General features: G+C 45.6%; 1 pseudogene; it reads left to right on the top strand.

The window, feature by feature from the left end:
• Positions 1–23,604, top strand: part of LOC147110658 (protein disulfide-isomerase-like) — a 68,593-nt pseudogene that overhangs the window by 16,254 nt on the left and 28,735 nt on the right.

Here is a 23,604-nt window from a genome sequence, read left to right as displayed (position 1 = left end):
AACTCGAGCGGCAGCAGCAGGGCTATAAAAGGCTCCAGAGACCAGGTAAGGCCTCAGAGCGTTGGCAGGAAACTCGAGCGGCAGCAGCGGGGCTATAAAAGGCTCCAGAGACCAGGTAAGGCCTCAGAGTGTCGGCGGGAAACTCGAGCGGCAGCAGCGGGGCTATAAAAGGCTCCAGAGACCAGGTAAGGCCTCAGAGTGTCGGCGGGAAACTCGAGCGGCCGCAGCGGGGCTATAAAAGGCTCCAGAGACCAGGTAAGGCCTCAGAGTGTCGGCGGGAAACTCGAGCGGCCGCAGCGGGGCTATAAAAGGCTCCAGAGACCAGGTAAGGCCTCAGAGCGTCGGCGGGAAACTCGAGCGGCCGCAGCGGGGCTATAAAAGGCTCCAGAGACCAGGTAAGGCCTCAGAGTGTCGGCGGGAAACTCAAGCGGCAGCAGCAGGGCTATAAAAGGCTCCAGAGACCAGGTAAGGCCTCAGAGTGTCGGCGGGAAACTCGAGCGGCCGCAGCGGGGCTATAAAAGGCTCCAGAGACCAGGTAAGGCCTCAGAGTGTCGGCGGGAAACTCGAGCGGCCGCAGCGGGGCTATAAAAGGCTCCAGAGACCAGGTAAGGCCTCAGAGTGTCGGTGGGAAACTCGAGCGGCAGCAGCGGGGCTATAAAAGGCTCCAGAGACCAGGTAAGGTGTACTAATCTCCGAACTCGGCATTCAAAGGGAAGGAGAGAGGTAAAAAGAAATCGAAGTGTGACATCACCAGAAAGCAGGTAAGTGATTGGTTGGTGAGTATTTCTTTTTAAACTTAAACTCTGTGGTTTATAGTTTCTAAGGTGTGATATTCATCGTCTAGTTTGTTTATAAACCAGAGCCCTTAAATATATCATTTAGCTGTAAGGTAACTTCAATTCTGCGGTTTATATTTTCTAGGGTCTCTCTGGTGCAGCGGGGACTTCTGCCATACAAGCGCCCTAGAGTATATCTTTAATTGGTGGTATTGAATTAATTTAAATTAATTAAAGGGTAAGTCATGTCAGGACAGCCCAGCCCCGTGTTATGCTCCACCTGCGCTATGTGGGAATTCAGGGACACTGCCGGTGTCCCTGACGACCATGTGTGCTGGAAATGTATCCAGCTGCAGCTACTAGCAGACCGCATTGAGGCGCTGGAGCTGCGGATGGCTGAGTTTTGGAGCATTCGCGATGCTGAGAGGGTCGTGGATAACACATTTAGTGAGTTGGTCACACCGCAGGTAAGGGCTGCACAGGCAGAAGGGAAATGGGTGACCATCAGGCGGAGCAGTAGAAGCAGGTAGGTAGTTCAGGGGACCCCTGTGGCCATCCCCCTCTCAAATAGGTATACCGATTTGGATACTGTTGAGGGGGGTGACTTACCAGGGGAAGGCAGCAGCAGCCAACTTCCTGGCACCAGGGGTGCTTCTGCTGCTCAGGAAGGGAGGAAAAAGAGTGGGAGAGCAATAGTGGTAGGGGATTCTATCGTAAGGGGAACAGATAGGCGTTTCTGTGGCCGTAGACGTGACTCCAGGATGGTTTGTTGCCTCCCTGGTGCCAGGGTCAAGGATGTCACTGAACGGCTGCAGGGCATTCTGAAGGGGGAGGGTGAACAGTCAGAGGTCGTGGTTCACATTGGGACCAATGACATGGGTAGGAAGAGGGATGAGGTCCTGCAGCAAGAATTTAGGGAGCTAGGTAGCAGATTAAGGAGCAGGACCTCAAAGGTTGTAATCTCTGGATTACTCCCGGTGCCACGTGCTAGTGAGTATAGGAATAGAAGGATAGAGCAGATGAATGCGTGGCTAAAGAGTTGGTGCAGGAGGGAGGGCTTTAGTTTCCTGGATCACTGGGTCTGCTTCTGGGGAAGGTGGGACTTGTACAAGTCGGACGGGTTGCACCTGAACCAGAACGGGACAAATATCCTTGCGGGGAGGTTTGCTAGCACTGTTTGGGGGGGGGGTTAAATTAACTTGGCAGGGGGATGGGATACAGAGTGGAGCTATAATAGGGGGTGATGTACAGCCAAATATAGAGGGAAAAACAAGTCAGCTTGGAAGTCAGAGCAAATATGTAACGGCACAAGGGAGTAGGGCAAGGCTGGATGGCATTTATTTTAATGCAAGGAGTCTTGCGAATAAGGTGGATGAACTGAAGGTGTTGATGAACACATGGGAGTATGATATTGTTGCAATTACGGAGACATGGTTGAGAGAGGGGCAAGACTGGCAGCTCAATATTCCGGGGTATAGAATCTTCAGGCGAGACGGGGAGGGGGTAAAAGAGGAGGGGTGTTGCAATATTAATTAAGGAGTCAATTACTGCTGTAAGGAGGGATGTTATATTAACAGGTTCATCCAATGAGGCCATATGGATAGAACTTAAAAACAAAAAGGGGGCACGCACTTTGCTGGGAGTGTACTATAGGCCCCCAAACAGTCAGGGGGAGATAGAGGAACAGATATGTAGGCAAATCTCAGAGAAATGTGCAAATAATAGGGTAATAATAGTGGGGGATTTCAACTTCCCCAATATTAACTGGGATAGTCAGAGTGTGAAAGGCTTAGAGGGTGCAGAATTCTTAAAGTGCATCCAGGAGAGCTTTTTGAGCCAGCATGTAGAAAGTCCTACAAGAGAGGGGGCGGTACTGGACCTAATTCTAGGGAATGTGGCCGGGCAAGTGGTAGAAGTGTTAGTAGGTGAGCACTTTGGTGACAGTGACCATAATTCGGTGAGATTTAAGGTAGTCATGGAAAAGGACAGAGATGGACTGGAAATAAAGGTTCTAAATTGGGGGAAGGCCGATTTTAATATGATAAGGCAGGATCTGGCCAAAGTGGACTGGGATCAGCTACTTGTAGGAAAATCCACATCGGAGCAATGGGAGTCTTTCAGAAAGGAAATTGAGAGTACAATGGCAACATGTTCCCGTAAAGGTCAAGGGTGGGACCAAGAAGCCCAGGGAACCTTGGATGTCAAGGGATATATGAGAATGGATTAGGGAAAAAAGGGGGGCCTTTGGCAGATACAAAGGACTAAAGACAGAGGAAGCCCTAGAGGAGTATAAAAAGTGCAGGGGGATACTTAAAAAAGAAATTAGGAGAGCGAGGAGGGGCCATAAAATAACACTGGCGGGCAAAATAAAGGAAAATCCCAAGGTGTTTTATAAGTATATTAAGGGCAAGAGGATAACTAGGGAAAGAGTAGGGCCCATTAGGGACCAAAGTGGCAATCTGTGTGTGGAGCCAGAAGATGTAGGTGGGGTTTTAAATTAATTTTTTGCATCTGTGTTCACTATGGAGAAGGACGATGTAGACATAGAAATCGGGCAGGGGGACTGTGATATACTTGAACATATTAGCATCGAGAGGGAGGAGGTACTAGCGGTTTTAGCAGGCTTAAAAGTGGATAAATCCCCAGGCCCGGACGAGATGTATCCCAGGCTGCTGTGTGAGGCAAAGGAGGAGATTGCAGGGGCTCTGACACAAATTTTCAAAACCTCTCTGGCCACAGGGGATGTGCCAGAGGACAGGAGAACAGCTAACGTAGTACCATTATTCAAGAAGCGTAGTAGGGATAAACCAGGGAATTACAGGCCAGTGAGCCTAACATCAGTGGTAGGGAAATTATTGGAAAAAATTCTGAGGGACAGAATTAGTCTCCACTTGGAGAGGTAAGGATTAATCAGGGCTAGTCAGCATGGCTTTGTCAAGGGAAGATCATGTCTGACCAATTTGATTGAATTTTTCGAGGGGGTGACTAGGTGTGTGGATGAGGGTAGTGCAGTGGATGTGGTATACATGGTTTTCAGTAAGGCTTTCAATAAAGTCCCGCACAGGAGACTGGTCAAGAAGGTAAGAGCCCATGGGATCCAGGGTGCCTTGGCACATTGGATCCAAAACTGGCTTAGTGGCAGAAGGCAGAGGGTGATGGTCGAAGGTTGTTTTTGTGACTGGAAGCCTGTGTCCAGTGGGGTACCGCAGGGATCAGTGCTGGGTCCCTTGCTATTTGTGGTCTACATTAATGATTTGGATGTGAATGTGAAAGGTATGATCAGTAAGTTCGCAGATGACACGAAAATTGGTGGGGTGGTAAATAGTGAGGAGGGTAGCCTCAGTCTGCAGGACGATATAGATGGGTTGGTCAGATGGGCGGAACAGTGGCTAATGGAATTTAACCCTGAAAAGTGTGAGGTGATGCATTTTGGAGGGACTAACAAGGCAAGGGAATACACAATGAATGGTAAGACCCTAGGAAAGACAGAGGATCAGAGGGACCTTGGTGTGCATGTACATAGATCCCTGAAGGCAGCAGAACAGGTGGATAAGGTGGTTAAAAAGGCATATGGGATACTTGCCTTCATTAGCCGAGGCATAGAATATAAGAGCAGGGAGGTTATGATGGAGCTGTACAAAACACTAGTTAGGCCACAGCTGGAATACTGTGTGCAGTTCTGGTCGCCACACTATAGGAAGGATGTGATTGCTTTGGAGAGGGTGCAGAGGAGATTCACCAGGATGTTACCTGGGCTGGAGCGCTTCAGCTATGAAGAAAGACTGGACAGGCTGGGGTTGTTTTCCTTGGAGCAGAGAAGGCTGAGGGGGGACCTGATTGAGGTGTACAAAATTATGAGGGGCATAGATAGGGTAGATAGAAAGGAACTTTTTCCCTTAGTAGAGGGGTCAATAACAAGGGGGCATAGATTCAAGGTAAGGGGCAGGAGGTTTAGAGGGGATTTGAGGAAGAACTTTTTCACCCAGAGGGTGGTTGGAATCTGGAACTCACTGCCTGAAAGGGTGGTAGAGGCAGGAACCCTCACAACATTCAAGAAGCATTTGGATGAGCACTTGAAGTGCCATAGCATAAAAGGCTACGGACCAAATGCTGAAATATGGGATTAGATTAGACAGGGCTTGATGGCCGGCGTGGACGCGATGGGCCGAAGGGCCTCTTTCTGTGCTGTATAACTCTATGGCCTAGAAATTCGGTTGGCTTTGCGCCCAGTTTTCGCCCAAAGAGGGCTTTTGCGCCAATAGAGGAGTTCGCGCTGATATTCAGCGCTGCGGTAATGGCGGCGGTAGCCGGTAGCGCTGCGCCGGCACCGATGACGTCATCGGTGTGCACAGTGCCCCGGTTCCGCCCCGATGCCGGCCCGAATCCCATATTCAGTTGCCGCCGCCTCCTCCGTGGCGGCCGCTACTTACATCCGGAGACCAGGGCCTTACTGCAGCCTTAGTGGGGCGCATAAAGGTGGAGGTGCGGCCGGCCGCTTTTTCGGCGGCCACCTGCCTGCACCTCCTTCCCCGGCCTCCTCCACCACCCCCCCGCGGCATTGCCGGCTGCTTTCCGCGAGCCCGGCACTTCTCCGTGGTGCCGGGCTCATTTGCCGGCACAATCCAGCGGCGATCTCCCCGTTGCAGGCACCTCCACCTTAAGAGAAGGAGGAGGCCTGCAGTACCGCAGCCTGCCGCACCGCATCGGGTGGCGCAGCGGCGCCTACAGCGCTGAAATTCAGTTTCAGCGCCCCAAGCGGGGGCGGGCACACCCTGGAATAGCGCCCGGTTCCGACTTGGGGCGCAAAAACCGAATATCTGACGGGCGCAACTGGCTCCGCGCTCAGCGCTAACTTTTGGGCGCAAACCAGCTGGCGGGCCCAAACTGAATTTGTAGGCCTATGACTCTATGAGACTTAGGGGTCCATGTGCATAGATCATTAAAATGGACTGGTACAGAAAATAATCAAAAAGGCTAATGGAATGCTGGCCTTTATATGTAGAGGACTAGAATGTAAGGGGGTAGAAGTTATGCTATAGCTCTACAAAGCCCTGGTTAGACCACACCTGGAGTACTGTGTGCAGTTCTGGGCACCACACCTTAGGAAAGATATATTTGCCTTGGAGGGAGTGCTGCGTAGATTTATCAGAATGATACCAAGACTCCAAGGTTTAAATTACAAGGATAGATTACACAAACTAGGGTTGTATTCCCTGGAATTTAGAAGTTTAAGGGGTGATTTAATTGAAGTTTTCAAGATATTAAGGGAAGCTGATAGGGTAGATAGAGAGAAACTATTTCCGCTGGTCGGGGAGTCTAGGACTAGGGGGAATAGTCTAAAAATTAGAGCCAGGCCTTTCAGGAGTGAAGTTAGGAAACACTTCTACACGCAAAGGGTGGTAGAAGTTTGGAACTCTCTTCTGCAAATGGCAGTTGATGCTAGATCAATTGTTAATTTTAAATCTGAAATTGATAGATTTTTGATAACCAAAGATATTAAGGGATAGGGACAAAGGTGGGTATATGGCGTTAGGTCACAGATCAGCCATGATCTCATTGAATGACGGAACAGGCTTAAGGGGATACTCCTGTTCCTATGTTCCTAGAGCTAAGCGTTCCTAGGAGCAGAACTGGGTGTCCATGGAAGGAAACCTATCAAAAAGTTCTCTCATGCCAAATGGATGGAGGTGGTATTGACACTAAGGCCCCAATATTTATGGGACGGTGGGGTTGGGGGGTGGCGGGGCTGTTTTGCCTTCGAGAAGTCCGGAAGAATGAGTTTCCCTCAGGTCCTGTCGAATTTAATGGCAGGGCCTGAGTAACATTTTTTGTCTCTGTTTCCTGCCCACAGTCAGCCAGATCGAGAGGCTGGCTGGTTGTCGGGCAGGTAGGCCTGCGGCACCAGGCCGCAGCCAGCCAGTGTCAAGGAGGGAGGGAAGGATCAGAAAGCCATGGGTTTGGGGGAGATCGGAGGCCGGAGAGATAGGAGGCTGGAGGGGAGGGGGGAGATTGGAGGCAGGAGAGATCGGAGGCCGGAGGTGAGGTTGGGGGCCGGGAGGAGATTGGTAGGGCCATGGGGAGATCAGAAAGACAGTGGGGAGATCAGAGGCCACATCTGGGAAGTGCAGAGGAAGGAGGGAGGGATCAGAAAGGTTGGGCCAGGAGATCATGGCTCAAGTGGGGGGCCCAATCGTTGGTGGCGGGGTGGGGGCGGTATTGGACGATTGCAGGAGTGCTTTACAGGTAAGCTTGGGGGGCCAGAGGGGGAGCACTCTTGCTCCTCCTGGCCCACAGCAGTTCTGGAAAGGCACTTACCTGCTGGATCCAACATTCCTCGCCTCCCTTCAGCTGACAGGTTCCCCGAGGCTCAGAAAACCCAGCCAGCCAGGCTTAAACCTGAAATGGAGAAAAAATGTGAGGCACACAGCCTCATTAAAATAGTTGAATGTGCAACCCACCTCCTGGGATCAGATTGGTCACTTACCCTGGTCCCAGCTCCGTTAAAACCGGAAATGGGCGGGTTTGTGGCGGGTTGGGTTCGGGTTTGAGATTTTTAGCATTTTTACATCCGATCCCACCCAAACCCACCCATTTTTGGGGGTTAAAATCTCCCCCAAGTGTCTACTTTCTCACTCCCAGGACTGTAGACCAGTGTCGCAAAAAAAGTTCAATGACCTGGCCAGGGCGGGAATGTAAAACACTGGCAGCTGCTCTCCCTTCTTTTCCTTGGGCACCCTGAGCACCAGCACACATTTCACCCTCTGAAGGAACACCTTTACCATGAATTCTTCACAATGCACTCTGCTTACAGGCCGCACTAACCAGCCCTCCTCACAGCAATTACTTGCAAGCACAACCCTAAAACCCCTTCTTCTGTTATGTTCATTAATAACTAGACATTCTTATTATGAACACAGCTAGCTTCTAGCTAGTTATTTATTCAGTACACGTTCTCTAGGTACAGTATCTGTAGAGGCTTCCATGTGTACTCCTGTGTGCAGGCTGCCATCTTGACTGTTGCCTTGTGGGTAGCCTAGCCTCATGGGTAATGTAGTCTTAACGGCCCAGAACTTGGTGTCGGGGGCTTGCCGCGCGTGCAAGCCCCCGATGTGCACTTACCCGGCGCGCCGACATCTGAAACCTGGCCCGCAGTGGATTTCCTGTAAGTGGCCCGGTTCTGATCTCGGCGCGTTGTGCTAACCTGACCCAGCGGCGTAGTTAGTGCGATGTGCCGGCTGGGATCAGGTGAGCACTGTTCAGCCAATCAGGGGAGGGGAAACTTCATTCATAAGTTTGATAGTAAAGACTGTCAAACTCATGAAAAGTACAGCACCCCAAAACACTACTTAAACTTCAAATAAAATTTTAAAAAGCATCCCAATAATTAAATTAACTATGAATAACTTTAAAAAACTATTTTAAACAATTAATCAAATTTTTGAAAAAAATAAATTTTTAAAAAATAGGGTCTAAAACTAAACTTACCTTACTGTAGATTCTTTAAAAATAATAAACCTGTGGAAAAAAAAATTCTAAATTGTACTAAAAGACCACTTATCTGTAAAACTAAGTACTTACGTGTGGTTTTTCAATGCGTAAAAACCGGAGCCCTTTACACATGCGCAAATCTGTAAAAATACAGGAAATCCAAGTCGCACGCGCTGCCCAATACCGCGCATGCGTTCAGCCTCTTAACCCCTTGGGTCAGAGGACAGGAAATGCCGGTTTTCAGCACATGCGCTGTGCATGCTGAAAACCGGCAATTCCTCCTGGCACACGCGTGAGTACCCTGTCCGTACTCACACGTTGTGACAGGAATTACTGGGCCAATGTATGTATAGCTGGGTAGTGTAGTTTTATACATGCAGCTATATACAGCTCTACTGCTCCACCTAGTGTCCACCACAGAATGACATGTTATTGATCACTACACTTCTGCTTTAACAGGACGATGCCAGCACATCTCCTACTTCTGCTGTCCCATGAGATTTGGCAGACACACCTCAACTGCTGGCCTTCACCCGATTTACTCAATCTTGTTATGTGGATAGTGAAAATAAGCAACTCTCTCCCCCAGGATGTTGGATCAAGTGAAATTTTCAAGATTTTGGGGCTAGAAATTCGGTATCGCCCCGTTTGGGGCACTAAATTTTAACAAGTAGCGCCAGGCGCTAATGATTCTCTCCTGCCAGGAAATTCAACTTTCGCGCTCCAAGAGGGAAGTAGAGCGCTAAATCAAGCGCAAACCACTTCTCTTAGGGTGACTACAAAAAATTATTCCCAACTGCAGAAATTGCTATTGAATCTCTCCACATTCTTCAGGCTCACAAAATCCTCACTTCCAACCGTCTCAGCTGATGCTGGCAACAGCTGCTGCTTAAATTCCTCATCTACCTTATCCCAAGTGCACCACAAGTGTAGAAGCAGGAAACTCAGAGTTCCCGCACCACTGGCCCTCATTATAATATATGTAAATGAGCTCACTCGGGACTCAGCGGCAGATCATGGCCAAAGAGCACGAAGGATTCAGGGAGGGGGATGGATTTTTGGGCCGGAAACCAGTGCAAGTGGCTTCTACCCCCGCATAAGGGATGAGAGGGCCACTGTATGCCTGTGAACCAATCACTGTAACTTCATGATTGTCGACACTGAGAAAACTAGGGCTAACCAGGCATTGATCAAATAGATCAGCTTATCTGCAATGACTTGCAAAGGAAAGAGGATATGGGAAAGCCCCCAGAGAATGCAATCAAATGAATCTTTACAGTAACTAGATGAAATTTAAAGAAGAATAATTCATGTGGGCAAAAAAATCTCGTTTGACATTGTGTATTTGATTCAGTATATTAGTGACATGTAGACTTTTAGAATTAAAGCTGCCTATTTGGTTTTACAGCGGAATGTGGAAGTATTGTGCTCTAATGTTTGTTCTTTCATGTTCGTGCTTTGTGTTGCAGATGCCCCCTTGTCTGGGGCTTCACTTGCTTTGTTGGCAGAATTTGAGAAGGCTGCAGAACAGCTCAAGAATGAAAAAAATCAAGCTAAACTCAGCAAGGTTGATGTCTCAAAAGAAAAGGAGCTTGCAAAAGAATTTGGAACTCAAGAGTATCCAGTTCTGAAATTTTTCATAAAAGGAGACAGGAAAAACCCTCTGAACTGCACAGGTCGCGATTGTAGAACAGACACTTAACTCTCACACACTCCTCCAACTAACCCTCTCTCCATTGTATATTTTGTGCTAAATACTGAAGAACTTTCACTCTAAAACTAAGATCTATAATTTTGCCTACCCCACTAATATAAAGAATAAAATAAACTTGCATTTATATAGTACCTTATCGCATCCAAAGACTTACTTTTTTGAAGTGTACTCATTGTTGTTAAGTAGGCAAACATGCCAGACAATTTACACACAGCAGGGTCCCACAAACAGCTCATGAAATGATGAATAATTAGATTGCTTTTGTGATGTTAGTTGAACGAGGCAAGCTGACAATGAGAAATCCCTGCTCTTGATTAGTGTGATGGGATCTCTTACATTCACCAGAACAGCCATTTTAATGTTTTACTGGAGAAACTCTAATATCTTACAGAATGAGAATAAATGGTCCATAGTCTGATCTAGAAGTAATGCGGTATGTACAGATAACAAATTAATGGTGATTTATGCGGGGAGTCCAAAACTAGGGGCCATTAATATAAGATAGTCACTAATAAAAGCAATAAGGAGTTCAGGAGAAACTTCTTTACTCAGAGAGTGGTAAGAATGTGGAATGCGCTACCACAAGGTGTAGTTGAGGTGACTAGCATAGATGCAGTTAAGGGGAAGCTAGATAAACACATGAGGAAGAAAGGAATAGAAAGATAAGTTGATAGGGCGAGATGAAGTAAGGTGGAAGGAGGCTTGTGCGGAGCATAAACGCCAGCATAGACCAGTTGGATCAAATGGCCTGTTTCTGTGCTGTAAAATTCTATTTAATTATGAGTGTTCTTCAAAACTGCTAGTATTATGGAGATAGTGTAAGAACTCATAGGTTATGTGCTGAAATGGTGAGGAATATTAATTTATTCAGGAAATATAGCTGTGTTCTGTAATGAGCTTGAAGGCTTCTATTCCAGGACAGGATTGTATAAACCTATATGTTTACTTTAAGAGAAAGCATTGGTCTTAGAACAATTAACACTTTGATGTTTAAAGCAGGTTCTCAGAATATGAAATTCTACTGTTAATTAGTGCTAGCCATTCAGACCAATGCAATCATTCAATGTTAATTTAATTTACAAATTTGCAATTAGTTAAGCGCATTGACAAGCTCAACCCAATCTGTTTAATGCAGCTGATGTAATATTAATGAATGGACTCCTAACTGTGTACTTTCTGTTACAAAGGGGTGGCATTGTATGCGAAAAGTGAAGTGACATTTTAAGACACATTTTGTAGTTCATAGCAGTTATTTTATAATATTGAATATTAATGTATTGGCATCATAAAATGCTATGAGACTGGGCTGTGAGAGATGAAAAATAAAGAATAGGTCCCAGTAAGAAAATGAAGACTGCAAATACACGATTGCTTTTTCTAGATGACAAGCCATTCACTTCAATAAATAATTGCATGATTGGAGTTTTTTCATATTCATAAGATTAAAAAGTAAATGTTACATGGCTCGGAATCCTTTCTTTCAGGAATAAGAACAGCATCTTCCATTGTCACCTGGTTAAAGAGAAGGACTGGTCCTAGTGCCATACGTCTGTTCAATCTAACTCATATTGAAAACTTTATTGACTCTGAAGATGTGGCGGTTGTTGGTTTCTTTAAGGTAACCCCTTTTATTGCTTTTAGAATTATTGCATCTTCAATAGAAACTGTCAAATTATTTTCTGCTTTACTTGTATTTGCTCATTTAAATATATATATATATATATATATATATTTATTATCCATTTACATCTGTTCATTTTGATTGAACCCTGAAAGGATTGTGTACTTAATGCGCCTTGTGTAATTTTCATGTGCCTATCATAGTTTCAAATAACAAAATATTTGGCTTGAAAATTCCTTCAGAGCAGGTGAGGCTAAATAAAATGTGGCCACTGACTTCGGCAGTTCTTAGTCACTTATAACAATGAAAAAATACTAAGGCTAAAAGCTATTTGTGATTTAAATAGTACATGATGGAGAGTTGAGGGAAATTATTTATATCCTGTAAGGTAGCTAACCTGGAAGCACAAAAGCAAATATGTGGGTAGAGCTGAGAGGTGGTGAATGACAGAGTCGGAATATCATGGAATCATAGAATAGTTACAGCACAGAAGGAGACTATTTGGCCCGTTGAACCTGTGCCGGCTCTCTGCAAAAGCACTTCAGCTAGTCCCACTCACCCGCCTTTTCACCATAGCCCTGCAATTTTTTTTCCTTCAGGTACTTATTCAATTCCCTTTTAAAAGCCACAATTCAATCTACCTCCACCACCCATTCAGGCAGTGCATTCCAGATCCTAACATGAATCAAGACCCTGAAGGTGAAGAAAGAGATTCTGGGAACAGGAGGAGGAACAGGGAGGTACCCAATTAGCAGACACTGAGAAAGAAACCCTCTCCTCAAGGAGGGGGTGGGGGTTGGGGAGCCATGCTTGAAGACTGGGAATGTGAAAACAAAAAATGACAGAACAATAAAGATAAAGAAATAAAACGATAATAGAAGAATAGAAAGAAACAGTAATAAAAATAGGGCTAGACAAGTAGAAATTAGATACAAAGAAGTGAAGCATTAATACAAAAAAACAAAGAAAAATAAATGTATTAATTAAGAGAAAGTGATGGAAAGCATGAGAGAGAGAGAGCGAGAGAGGAACACTTGCTAACAAAAAGACAGCGAGAATTACCAGATAAAGAGAAAGAAAGCAGACAGAGGAATGAAGGAAGAATGTGGTTTTTTTTTACATGAATTAGGTATTTATTATTGAGAAAGATTTAAAAAAATGAGTTTCACAGTTTTTTAGAGAGCATTAAAATCAGTTTTTTTTTACTGATACCTACCAATAAATTTCCAAATTTGTTTTGGGTGGTGAATTGGTAAAAATTGATTTCATTATCAAAGCTCTTCAACATGATAGAAGAGAAACGATTTCCTCTGGTGCGGGAATCAAGAACAAGGGGACATAATCTTAAAATTAGAGTTAGGCCATTCAGGAATGGATTAAGGAAGCACTTTTTCCACACAAAGGGTAGTAGAAATCTAGAATCCTCTCCCCCAAAATGCTGTGGATACTGGGACAATTGGACTGTACAAGACTGAGATCAATAGATTTCTGTTAGGTAAGGGCATCAAGGGATATGGAGCAAAGATTGAGAAATGGAGTTGAGGTGCAGATCAGCCATGACATTATTGACTGGTGTGGTAGGTTTGAGGGGCCTTCGCTGTTCTGATGTTCCTATGACTGGTTCTAGGGGCTCTGGAAGTTGTGGGGTTTGCTGCAGATGTCCATGAAGTTCTGTGGCAGCCTGAAGTTGTGCAAATCCATCCATCAGCCCTGCACAAATGCAAGTGGTGGACTTCTTCACACTTGCCATCAACTCCTGCAGGTTGGTTTACACAATCTCTAAACAGTGTAGCAGAGTTTTGCGCTGAGAAAGCTCCTTCCTTTAAACGCAGGCCTTATGATGTCCAGATCCCAGGGCTCAACAGGTCAAGACAGATGTAGACTGGCCCTTCAGACACAAGGGCCCCAATTTTCTGCCGGCCGTCGGGCGGGTTTTCAGGCGGGCGGGGGCCGAAAATCGCAGAAATAGGGGGTCGCGACCCCCCCCCCCCCACGCCTGATTCCCCGCCCCGTCCGACTTTCGGACCGCCGTTTCTCTGCGACCCGAATCAGTCCCACCCACCGCTGGCGGGACTGGCCGTCGGGACCCTAATCACCAATTATTGGCATGTTTAATGCCATTTTAAGGGGCCCTTGCAATTTTCAAGGGTTCCCCACGCTAAACATGCCTGCGGGGAACCCCGCTGATGAAACCTGGCGTGAAGCTTGCCGGCTTGCTTGCTCTCAGCTGCAGGTCATTCGGGAAAGCTGTGATTTAATTGGAGAGCATTTGTATGTTGAAGGACCTTGTTGCAGGCTTGGGGCTACTTCTTCGAGGCTTAGGCACAGCTGTGGAAGGTTGGAGCCTCACACACTTCTCCAATGTGATCTCCTGGGAAGCCCTTCTCGCCACCCTCACTCAGCGCTTCCTCAGCGGAGGCATCTACCAGAAGCATGGGACGCCTTTTTTTCCTTCCCTTCTTGCCATTAGAGGATCTCCAGCAGCAGAGGTGGCAGCAGCAGCACCAGAAACAGCAGGATCAGCAACAGGAGCACCAGGCTGCTGCTCACTCACCTGAAGCTGCACAGGCCAGAAGGGGCCAGCACTTGGAAGTGGCTTGAGAGCATCTTGCTGCATTTTAGGGGGCCATGGGGACCCGTATCTGCACTGGCAGTCCTACTCAGAAGGACTTCCATGAAGGTCTGGTTTCTCTGTTCAATAGATGGCCAACGCTCCTCAAGAGATGTCATTCTCTTATGAGCACTCACCATGTTTTCAGTACCCTGGCGAGTTATCTCCTCCATGGAGGTTGCCAACCTTTCCATGGTGATGCGTTCATGCGCCAATGACTCCACAAAGGCTCTGCTCATGGTCGCTATGGACTCCTCCATTCGCTCCACACTCGCAGCGACCCCGGAGACAAAGCCTGCCAGAGACTCCTGCATCTGTGCATGGAGATCCATCACCTCTTCTCTTGCGGATGGACCCAGAGGCAGAGGGTCGACATGCAGCGCAGCTGAGCTGAGCTGAGCTGGCAGAGTCTTGCGCCTTCCGATGAGGACTCTCCACTGCTGTCCGTGTCTCCATAATCTGCTGAGGCTCACTTGTGAGCTGTGAAACATCAGGTGACAACACTACTCTATGTCCCGAAGGTCCCCCCGAGGTGTGAGTGTCTGCGCTGGTGCTGGGTGCGCTTCTGCTGACGCTGCGCCCTCAGAGGTTGGAGCTTCCTCTGAGGTGTCTGGCTGCACAGCCTCTTCCTCCTCCACAGTGGGGACGGGGGCTCTGGATGGTCCTGTGGGAGAGTAGAGGAAGGAGTTAGAGATGTGATGCCAAGGTTACATGCACATTCGAGTTGACATCTGCTGACACCTGCATCCATGCAGCCTTGGTCTCAGTGGGAGGCCTCTTCCTGCCTGACCTAGGGAAAAGGACCTCCCTGTGGGCCTTAACCCCATCCAATAATGCCTGCAGTGAAGCTTCGTCAAATTTGGAGGCAGCTCGGGGTCTGGCACTGGCCACAGCTGCTGTAGGCTCCTCTGCCATCCTGTATGATTCGTTTGGTAGCCAACAGAGGAAGCAATGCTTGCTGTGGACCTTGAAAGCACTACGAATGATGACATCATATTATGGGGCTTTCTGACTAGAAATGGACAATTAGCAAGGCTGTCCACACGCTGGAAATTAATTGGCCACTTGAGGGAAAATTGCATGCAGCTGGCTGACCCATTTTTTTTTCAGGTCAGAACCGCACATTCGGGGAATCCGACCATTTCCCACACAATCCACAAAATCGGGCCCAAGGTTTCACATCCACCACCATCACATATCCTGCTCAGTTGTGCTGAGTGCATCACCTGGTGCATCCTCTTCTTCTTCACTATCTAAATCCTTCAGGGTAGATGTACCTGAACTGGTATTTGCAAAGGTTGGAGTGAGTGACCATGCATGCTCTGAGAGACTGGTCAGGTCTGTGCCGCTGGGCACTGGCACAACTTTCAGAGGCACACCTAGAAAAAGAAAAGAGGAACATGGGTTTCAATGCTAGCATCAAGTCAACCGTTGAAATATAGCTTGCAGCAGAATGAGTCACGTGGCTTTGTGCCTCACTGTATGCTTTAGTGCCAGTGAGTGTGAGTGAGAAGGAAGACCATGAAATAGAAAGCAGTAACCCTGAGCTGGGAGAAGGCTTCCTCTGTGCCCTCTCAACCAGTGACTTGGAGGGTTACTGCCTCAAAATTAACCATGGTCTTCAAAATAGAGGGTCTTCCTCCCATGTGGAGTTGCTCTCTCCTCTTATGTGTAGCCTTCTCATGTTAACAGAGAAGGAGAGGTGAGAAATTCAAATTATCCAGAGGACATACTGTGATACCCAAGAGCCAGTGAGTGTGATTGGGAGGAAAGACCATGAGATAGAAAGTAGTAACCCTGAGCTGGTCATTGTGCAGCCCAAAGTGGGTGTGATTACAAGTGTATGCATCATGGAGCTGCATTCAGATGGAAGGGTTTTTTTAATTGAACACATCCATAGCCTCGTGACACTCCATTTATATTACTGTAGATGTGACAGAGAACATGCAAATCATGTAGTCACTACACCTCTGAATAGAGCCAGGCCATCTTGTGCCCCCACTAATAACTTACACCCAAGAGACTCCCATTGATGCACCGCACTCAGCCCCCTCACTGAGTCCTGCCATAAGAACATAAGAATTAGGAGCAGGAGTAGGCCACACGGCCCCTCGAGCCTGCTCCACTGTTCAATAAGATTATGGCTGATCTTCGACCTCAACTCCATTTTCCCGCCTGATCCCCATATCCCTTGATTCCCCTAGAGTCCAAAAATCTATCTCTCTCAGCCTTGAATATACTCAAAGACTGAGCATCCACAGCCCTTTGGGGTAGAGAATTCCAAAGATTCACAACCCTCTGAGTGGAGAAATTCCTCCTCATCTCAGTCTTAAATGGCCGACCCCTTATCCTGAGACTATGCCCCCTAGTTCTAGACTCTCCAGCCAGGGGAAACAACCTCTCAGCATCTACCCTGTCAATCCCACACAGAATCTTGTATGTTTCAATGAGATCACCGCTCATTCTTCTAACTTCAGAGAGTATAGACCCAATCTACACAATCTCTCATCATAGGACAACCCTCTCATCCCAGGGATCAATCTAGTGAACCTTCGTTGCACCACCTCTAAGGCAAGTATGCCCTTCCTCAGATAAGGAGACCAAAACTGTGCACAGTACTCCAGGAGTGGCCTCACCAAAGCCCTGTACAATTGTAGTAAGACTTCCTTACTCTTGTACTCCAATCCCCTTGCAATAAAGGCCAGCATACCATTTGCCTTCCTAATTGCTTGCTGTACCTGCATGCTAACTTTCCGTGTTTCTTGTACGAGGACACCTAAATCTCTCTGAACACCAACATTTAATAGTTTCTCACCATTTAAAAAATATTCTGTTTTTCTATTCTTCCTACCAAAGTGAATAAACTCACAATTCCCCACATTATACTCCATCTGCCACCTTATTGCCCACTCACTTAACCTGTCTATACCTCTTTGCAGGCTCTTTGTGTCCCACTAACAGCTTACTTTCCCACCTAGCCCTGTATCGTCAGAAAACTTGGATATATTGCACTTGGTCCTTTCATCTAAGTCATTAATATAGATTGTAAATAGCAGAGGCCCAAGCACTGATCCTTAAGGCACCCCACTAGTTAAAGCTTGCCAACTGGAAAATGACCCATTTATCGCTACTCTCTGTTTTCTCCCCGTTAATCAATCCTCTATCCATGCTAATATATTACTCCCAACCCCATGAGCCCTTATCTTGTGTAGCAATCTTTTATGTGGCACCTTGTCGAATACCTTTTGGAAATCTAAATATACTACATCCACTGGTTCCCCTTTATCTATTCTGCTAGTTACACCTTTCATAAAACCATGTTGACTCTGCCTAATCATATTATGATTTTCTAAGTGCCCTGCTACCACTTCCTTAATAATGGATTTCAGCGTTTTCCCGATGACTGATTTCAGGCTAACTGGCCTGTAGTTCCCAAGTTTCTCTCTCCCTCCTTTCTTGAATAGCGGGGTTACATTTGCTACCTTCCAATCTGCTGGGATCTTTCTAGAATCTAGGGAATTTTGGAAGATCACAACCAATACCTCCACTATTTTTCAAGTACTTTTTCTCTACTTTAAGTTCCTCACTGTTATTAGCCCCTTGGCTCCCCATTATATTTGGTATGCTTTGTGTGTCTTCCACTGTGAAAACAGATATAAAATATTTGTTTAAAGTCTCTGCCATTTCCTTATTCCTCATTATAATTTCACCTGTCTCAGCCTCTATGGGACCAACATTTACTTTTACTGCTTTCTTCCTTTTTTATATATTTGTAGAAGCTCTTACAATCTGTTTTTATATTTCTTGCTAGTTTACTCTTGTATTCTATTTTCTCCCTTTGTATCAATTTTTTGGTCATCCTTTGCTGGTTTCTAAAACTCTCCCAATCCTTAGGCTTACTATTATTCTTCGCAACATATATGCTTCTTCTTTTAATCTAATACTATTCTTAACATTTTTACTTAGCCACGGATGGATCACTTTTCCGATAGGGTTTTTATTTCTTCATTGAGAATTTTGGAATTAAAAAAAAATGTTTGCCACCACTTATCTACTGTCATACCTTTTAATCTAATATCCCAATCTACCTTAGCCAACTCGCCCCTCATACCAATTGGCCTTATTTAAGTTTAAGACTTTTGTTTCGGACTGAAGTATTTCACTCTCAAACTCAATATGAAATTCCATCATGTTATGATCACTCTTCCTCAGAGGATCCTTTACTATGAGATTACTAATTAATCCTGTTTCATTACAATAGAAGATTTAAAATAGCCTGTTTCTTGGTTGGTATTGTTCTAGGAAACTGTCTCGAATGCATTCCATGAACTCGTCCTCCAGACTATATTTGCCAATTCGCTTTGCTCAGTCTATATGAAGATTATATTTCCCCATGATTATTGTATTACCTTTGTTACTATTATTTGTTGATTAATATTCTGTCTAATGGTCTAGCTACTGTTTGGGGCTGATAAACTACTCCCACCGGTGATTTCTGCTCCTTTTAGTTTTTTATCTACACCCATACTGATTCTACTTCCTGATTTCTGAGCTAAGATCCTCTCTCACTACTGTCCTCATGTCATCCTTTATTATCAGGGCTACACCCCCACCTTTTCTATTCTGCCTGTCTTTTTAAAACGTCAAGTACCCTGGAATATGGGGACATCACCTAGAAGGAGCTCTAAGTTCGGATGCAGATCACACATGCCACATTACATCACCAAAGGGAAGCACTGGGTTGCTAGACACACACACACACACTCTCATGCATACGCACACACACATATCACTTTTAGGAGTTGAAGTTTAACTGCACTACATTACAACCATATACCATCAAAAGTTGATGGGCTGTGCAACATGGATGGTGATCTGGCGTACATAACCTCCACCCTTCCAGTCCATTATATGCAGTTCATGCCAAAGAACTGTAATGAATGAACAGTAAATCAAACCCAATCTGTTTTAATAACAAGGGATGGCCACACCTAAATTTGACAGGGCAAAAATGCTGAAGCTCGAGAGCAAAATGATTTAATTTTTAATTTTTAAAGCCTGCTTTCGCTGGCAGATTGGTCACATTAGATGTCGATCTATTAACAATGGACTGGATTTTCTGATCGGAGATTTCCTATGGGCAGATGCCTCCGATCTTGAAAAATCTACGCACTTACCGCTGGCTCCGTAGATCCTGAGACTTCAGATCCTGGGCCTCTCCTGGTCCGGGCGCGCAGAGGCCCAGGTATCCCAGGAGTGCAGGCAGTTCGCAAGCGTCCCTGGGATCACATGGGCCATGGGGAACCAATCAAGGAAGGGAATCCCCCTTCATACTTTTGACAGGTCTCTACGCACAGGTCTGTCAAAAGTGTAAATGGGGATCACTTAAAAAACAGTTAAACATTAAATTAAAAATATTTAAATCACGTATTTAAAATTAGTTAAAATTATATTAAATTAAATATTTTAAACAAAAATGTAATATTTTGAAAAAAATAATTAAAGTTTTTTACAGGGCTAAAAATAAACTTACTGTTAAGAATCTTATGATCCATGAAGAAAGACTCATGAAATAACACTGGACGGCCAGCTGGTGGCGCCGTCCAAGGAGTATAAATACTCGGGCGTGGGCCCAGCTTGCCCAGGACATTTTGTAAATAGGAACTAGTGAAAGATAACTAGACCTCCATGTTTTGAAACAAGTTGATTAAAGCCTTGCTTCATACTCGAACCAAGTGCGTAGTGAGTTTTATTACTTCACTTACCTTTTTTAAAAGTATTTTAAAATTATAAATGAGTGAAAAAAAGATTATTTTTAAATTTTTTAAAACTCTTATGCAGGTAAAAGTAGGCCTTACACCTGCTTTTACCAGGCATAAGATTTTTAAAGGTTTTCAGCGGGCAGAAGTTGTGCAGAAAGCGGAACTCTTCCCCCGCGAAGGCCCTGCTCCCAGGCAGGTGGATGATCTGTCAAAAGAATTCTTTTTAGCGCATGCACTTCGCATGCCTGAAACTGGCTCTTAAACTCATTTTAACAGAGTCATTCAGTCACAAATTGAATAGGTTTTAAATGCAAAGTGCTTTTTATTCTCTCATCATGCTCTTTTACACGTCAGAAAGAGACACACACAGATACAGCGCTCATCAAGAACCTAGGGATTCAACACATCTGACGAGATTGCACATTCTGACACTTTAGAACAGCACACAGTCCTGCCCCAACATAATCAACTATGCTCTGCCCCTTTACGCTGCCCTACTGTACTCCGCAGCTCCAATTCCTAATTCTGTGCACTTTTTGTTTGACTGCATTGTAATCCCTTTAGTAAACAATGTATGACGATTACGTTTAAAAATATTATTCACTGCTGTTAATTCACAAAACATTCCATGGAGTTATTATCTACTGCTGCGTGTACACAAATGCCAGTGAACAGTCACATTGGGACACTAGTGCTATGAATATCCAAATAATCCTTACTGATGGATTTTCCTTAGTGTCAAGTTGAATCTCATCTGAACGTGGTTAATATTTCATTCTAGTTCAGTTTGTTGATGCTTATCTCTGCTATCTTGAGGTTTTTTTTTGCTGATCATCATGTATGTTTGAGAAAATGGGGCAGAAGGAGGCCCAGGGCGGAGGAGCAGCAATGGCCAGAAGGAAGAGGACCCAAGAGCAGAGAAGCAGTAGGAGCCTGAAGAGTGTTACAGAAGAGTCCTTTCGGCACATTCTGCTCATGCCCATACTCTTTAATATTCCCTTGTTTCAAATAGCTATCTGGTTCCCTTTTAATAGTATTTATGGAGTCTGCTTCAACGACAGATTGTGACAGAGAATTGCAGATTCTCAGAGATATGGAGGGTGAAATTGGTCTTTGGCGTTAGTGAAATGGGTGATGGTGAATTGGCAGCTCGTTTTACACTGTGCTCAATTTTCCTTTCCATTGAAGTCCACAGATTGGAATTCCTGGGACAGAGCTGTGACTCGGAGCACAGCACGCCTGCCTGACTCAATTACCCAGCCCACCATGAAGGATCAATGTAGTTCCAAGCTCAAAACAGAGTAGACAGTTCACTGAGTTTTGATTTCAACACAGTGGGGAAGGGGAACAGCATGCAGGATCTTAGAGTGAGCTTAGGAGCAAAACAGGAAAGTTTAGAGGAGCCCTACTGGACAAAACAGAGATCATCACATAAAGGGGTGAAGAGAGTGATTAGAGGCTAGAGCTGAGAGAGAGAGATTATCTCTCCGACAACAAGCTTTTTCTTCTCTCCTTTCCAGAAGAGTGAGAGATATGCTAAACAAATATCGCCAAATATGGGAACAGTATTCAAGTTTTGGAAGGACTTGAGCTTTATAGGCAGTAAGTAAGCAGGGTGGCTTTGAGATTGAGTTGGCTTCAGGATGGCATGCTTGGAGATGGGAGATTCGAACTACATTGATTCTTCATGCCTACATAATAACAATTACTGTACTTGGAAGTATTTCATTGTATGTGATGTACTTTGAGACATTTCAGAGAAAAGCGCTAAGGTTTTACTCCTTTTCTTTGAAGTATTGAAAGAAGCAAGGGGCTGGATTTTTCCAACCTCGGCAGGTCCGGGTTGGGCAATGTCTGTGGCGTGTGGGGACCCCGCACCTGTCTCGATCCCAGCCTCCAACAAGATTTTCCATTGATTGGGCTTATGCATGGAGTCACAGCAGGCAGGGAGGTCCTCTTCCCTTCCAATGGGCAGAAGAGACCTCCCCAGGAGACCAATGCAGCCTGGTTGCACATTGCACAGGAGGGCACAAGCAGGGATGTCATCAGGAGGACCTGGCTGCAGTGGCGCGAATATAACAATGATCTCAGTAGATCATAAAACGTTACTGCAAAGCCTCACTCAACCTCATCCTGCTGTGCCGCTCATCACATCCCCATCACTTTGACTTACCTACCCTACTCCTGCACATCCTTACTCACACCTACTTACCTTGCACCTCCACCCATCCCTCTCTATCTACATTATCACTTCCCAATCTCATTAGCCACCCCTCACACTCTCCCTCATCCTTGTCCAATCATACTAACTAACAACACACAAGGGTAGGCAGTTGGGTGTTATCGCCAATGTTCATATAAAGTTTTTGTTAATGTGTTGGCAAACATTAAAATCTTTATTTTCAAAAGTTTGCGTTCTTGGATAGATCTGTGTGCACCTTTGGCAGTGGCTTAGTGAGTTGTAATGAATGGTGAGGCATAACGGTACCCCCCGCAATGGCGATGAGTGTAAAAGGAATGGCTTGGGCATTGCAGGGAGGCTTTATGTTGTTGGTGTGGGGTGGTGCCAACCTGGTGCATCATGTGGCAACCAGGGTGTACAACGTCAAGTGAAGTAAATTTGGCCATGGTGAGGCCATCCCTGGCTTCCCGGGTAGCAATGTGCTCGGGTGTTGATACCCTGTGACCTGTGCAGCATCAGGTGATTGCGGAGAAGGTTGGTGCTGTTGCTGGTGCTGCTGTTGTGCCTGGTGATGCTGGTGTTTGGGCTGGTGGGATTCTGAGGACCAAGGTGAGATTTTTTCAAGGGCACTGATGTTGCTGGAATAGATGGCAGGTGAAGTAGAGATGGCAGAAGCGATCTGTCAATGGTGAGAGAGGTTGCTCCAAGGAGGTGACACTGGATAAAGAGTTTGCTCCAAACACTTCAAACCTCCATAAAGCTGAAAAGTGTATTCCAAATCCTGAAGGCTCCAGCTTCTAAGATTGGAAATTGAACAGCTGCGAAATGGTAGCTTTTATACCACTTTTGCAGCTGTCAACTATTCACAGCAATGGAGAGTCATTGAGAACCCGACACACTTGCCTGACATGATCCCTGAGTGCCGGGAACCTCGTAAAAAACATGGAAAAATTGTTAGGACCTGGTAAAATGCTGCTTAAATACCTTTAAGCAGCTTATTAAGTATCTCAGTTGCCTGACCCGCCGTTTAGTGTTGCAGAGCCGGCACTTGGGAAATTATCAAGGAGGCGGGTTCAATGTGGACTTCCACCCTGCTGTCAATCACTACCATTTTGAAGGCAGACCCGCCTCTGAACCCGCCCTCTGAGCACCGGCAAAATTCAGCCCAAAATGTTTAATACTGTAACATAATGGCCCACAAATTGCTTTGGCAGGCCAATGAACGGCACCCACTCTAGGTTAGACTTGCTCTTGCCCATTTAATATCCATGATATTTTGCCCTGCAAGTTGCTGGAAGTGCGAGATGGAAACGGCGCGGCACTCTCTACAGGGCATCTGGGGTCTGAGTGAACAGGGCAAGCCTTAACCAATCAAATTAAAGGATTGTGAAATTAACAGCGCATGGTCTGAACAAGGAAGTGTAAGTTAAAATAATGAATTCAATGGCAA

Source organism: Somniosus microcephalus, chromosome 11 (assembly GCF_052327205.1).
Source record: "Somniosus microcephalus isolate GS21.2 chromosome 11, FLI_Smic_1.0, whole genome shotgun sequence".
In the NCBI taxonomy this organism is placed as follows: domain Eukaryota; kingdom Metazoa; phylum Chordata; class Chondrichthyes; order Squaliformes; family Somniosidae; genus Somniosus; species Somniosus microcephalus.
This window is presented reverse-complemented; position numbering and strand designations above follow the sequence as displayed.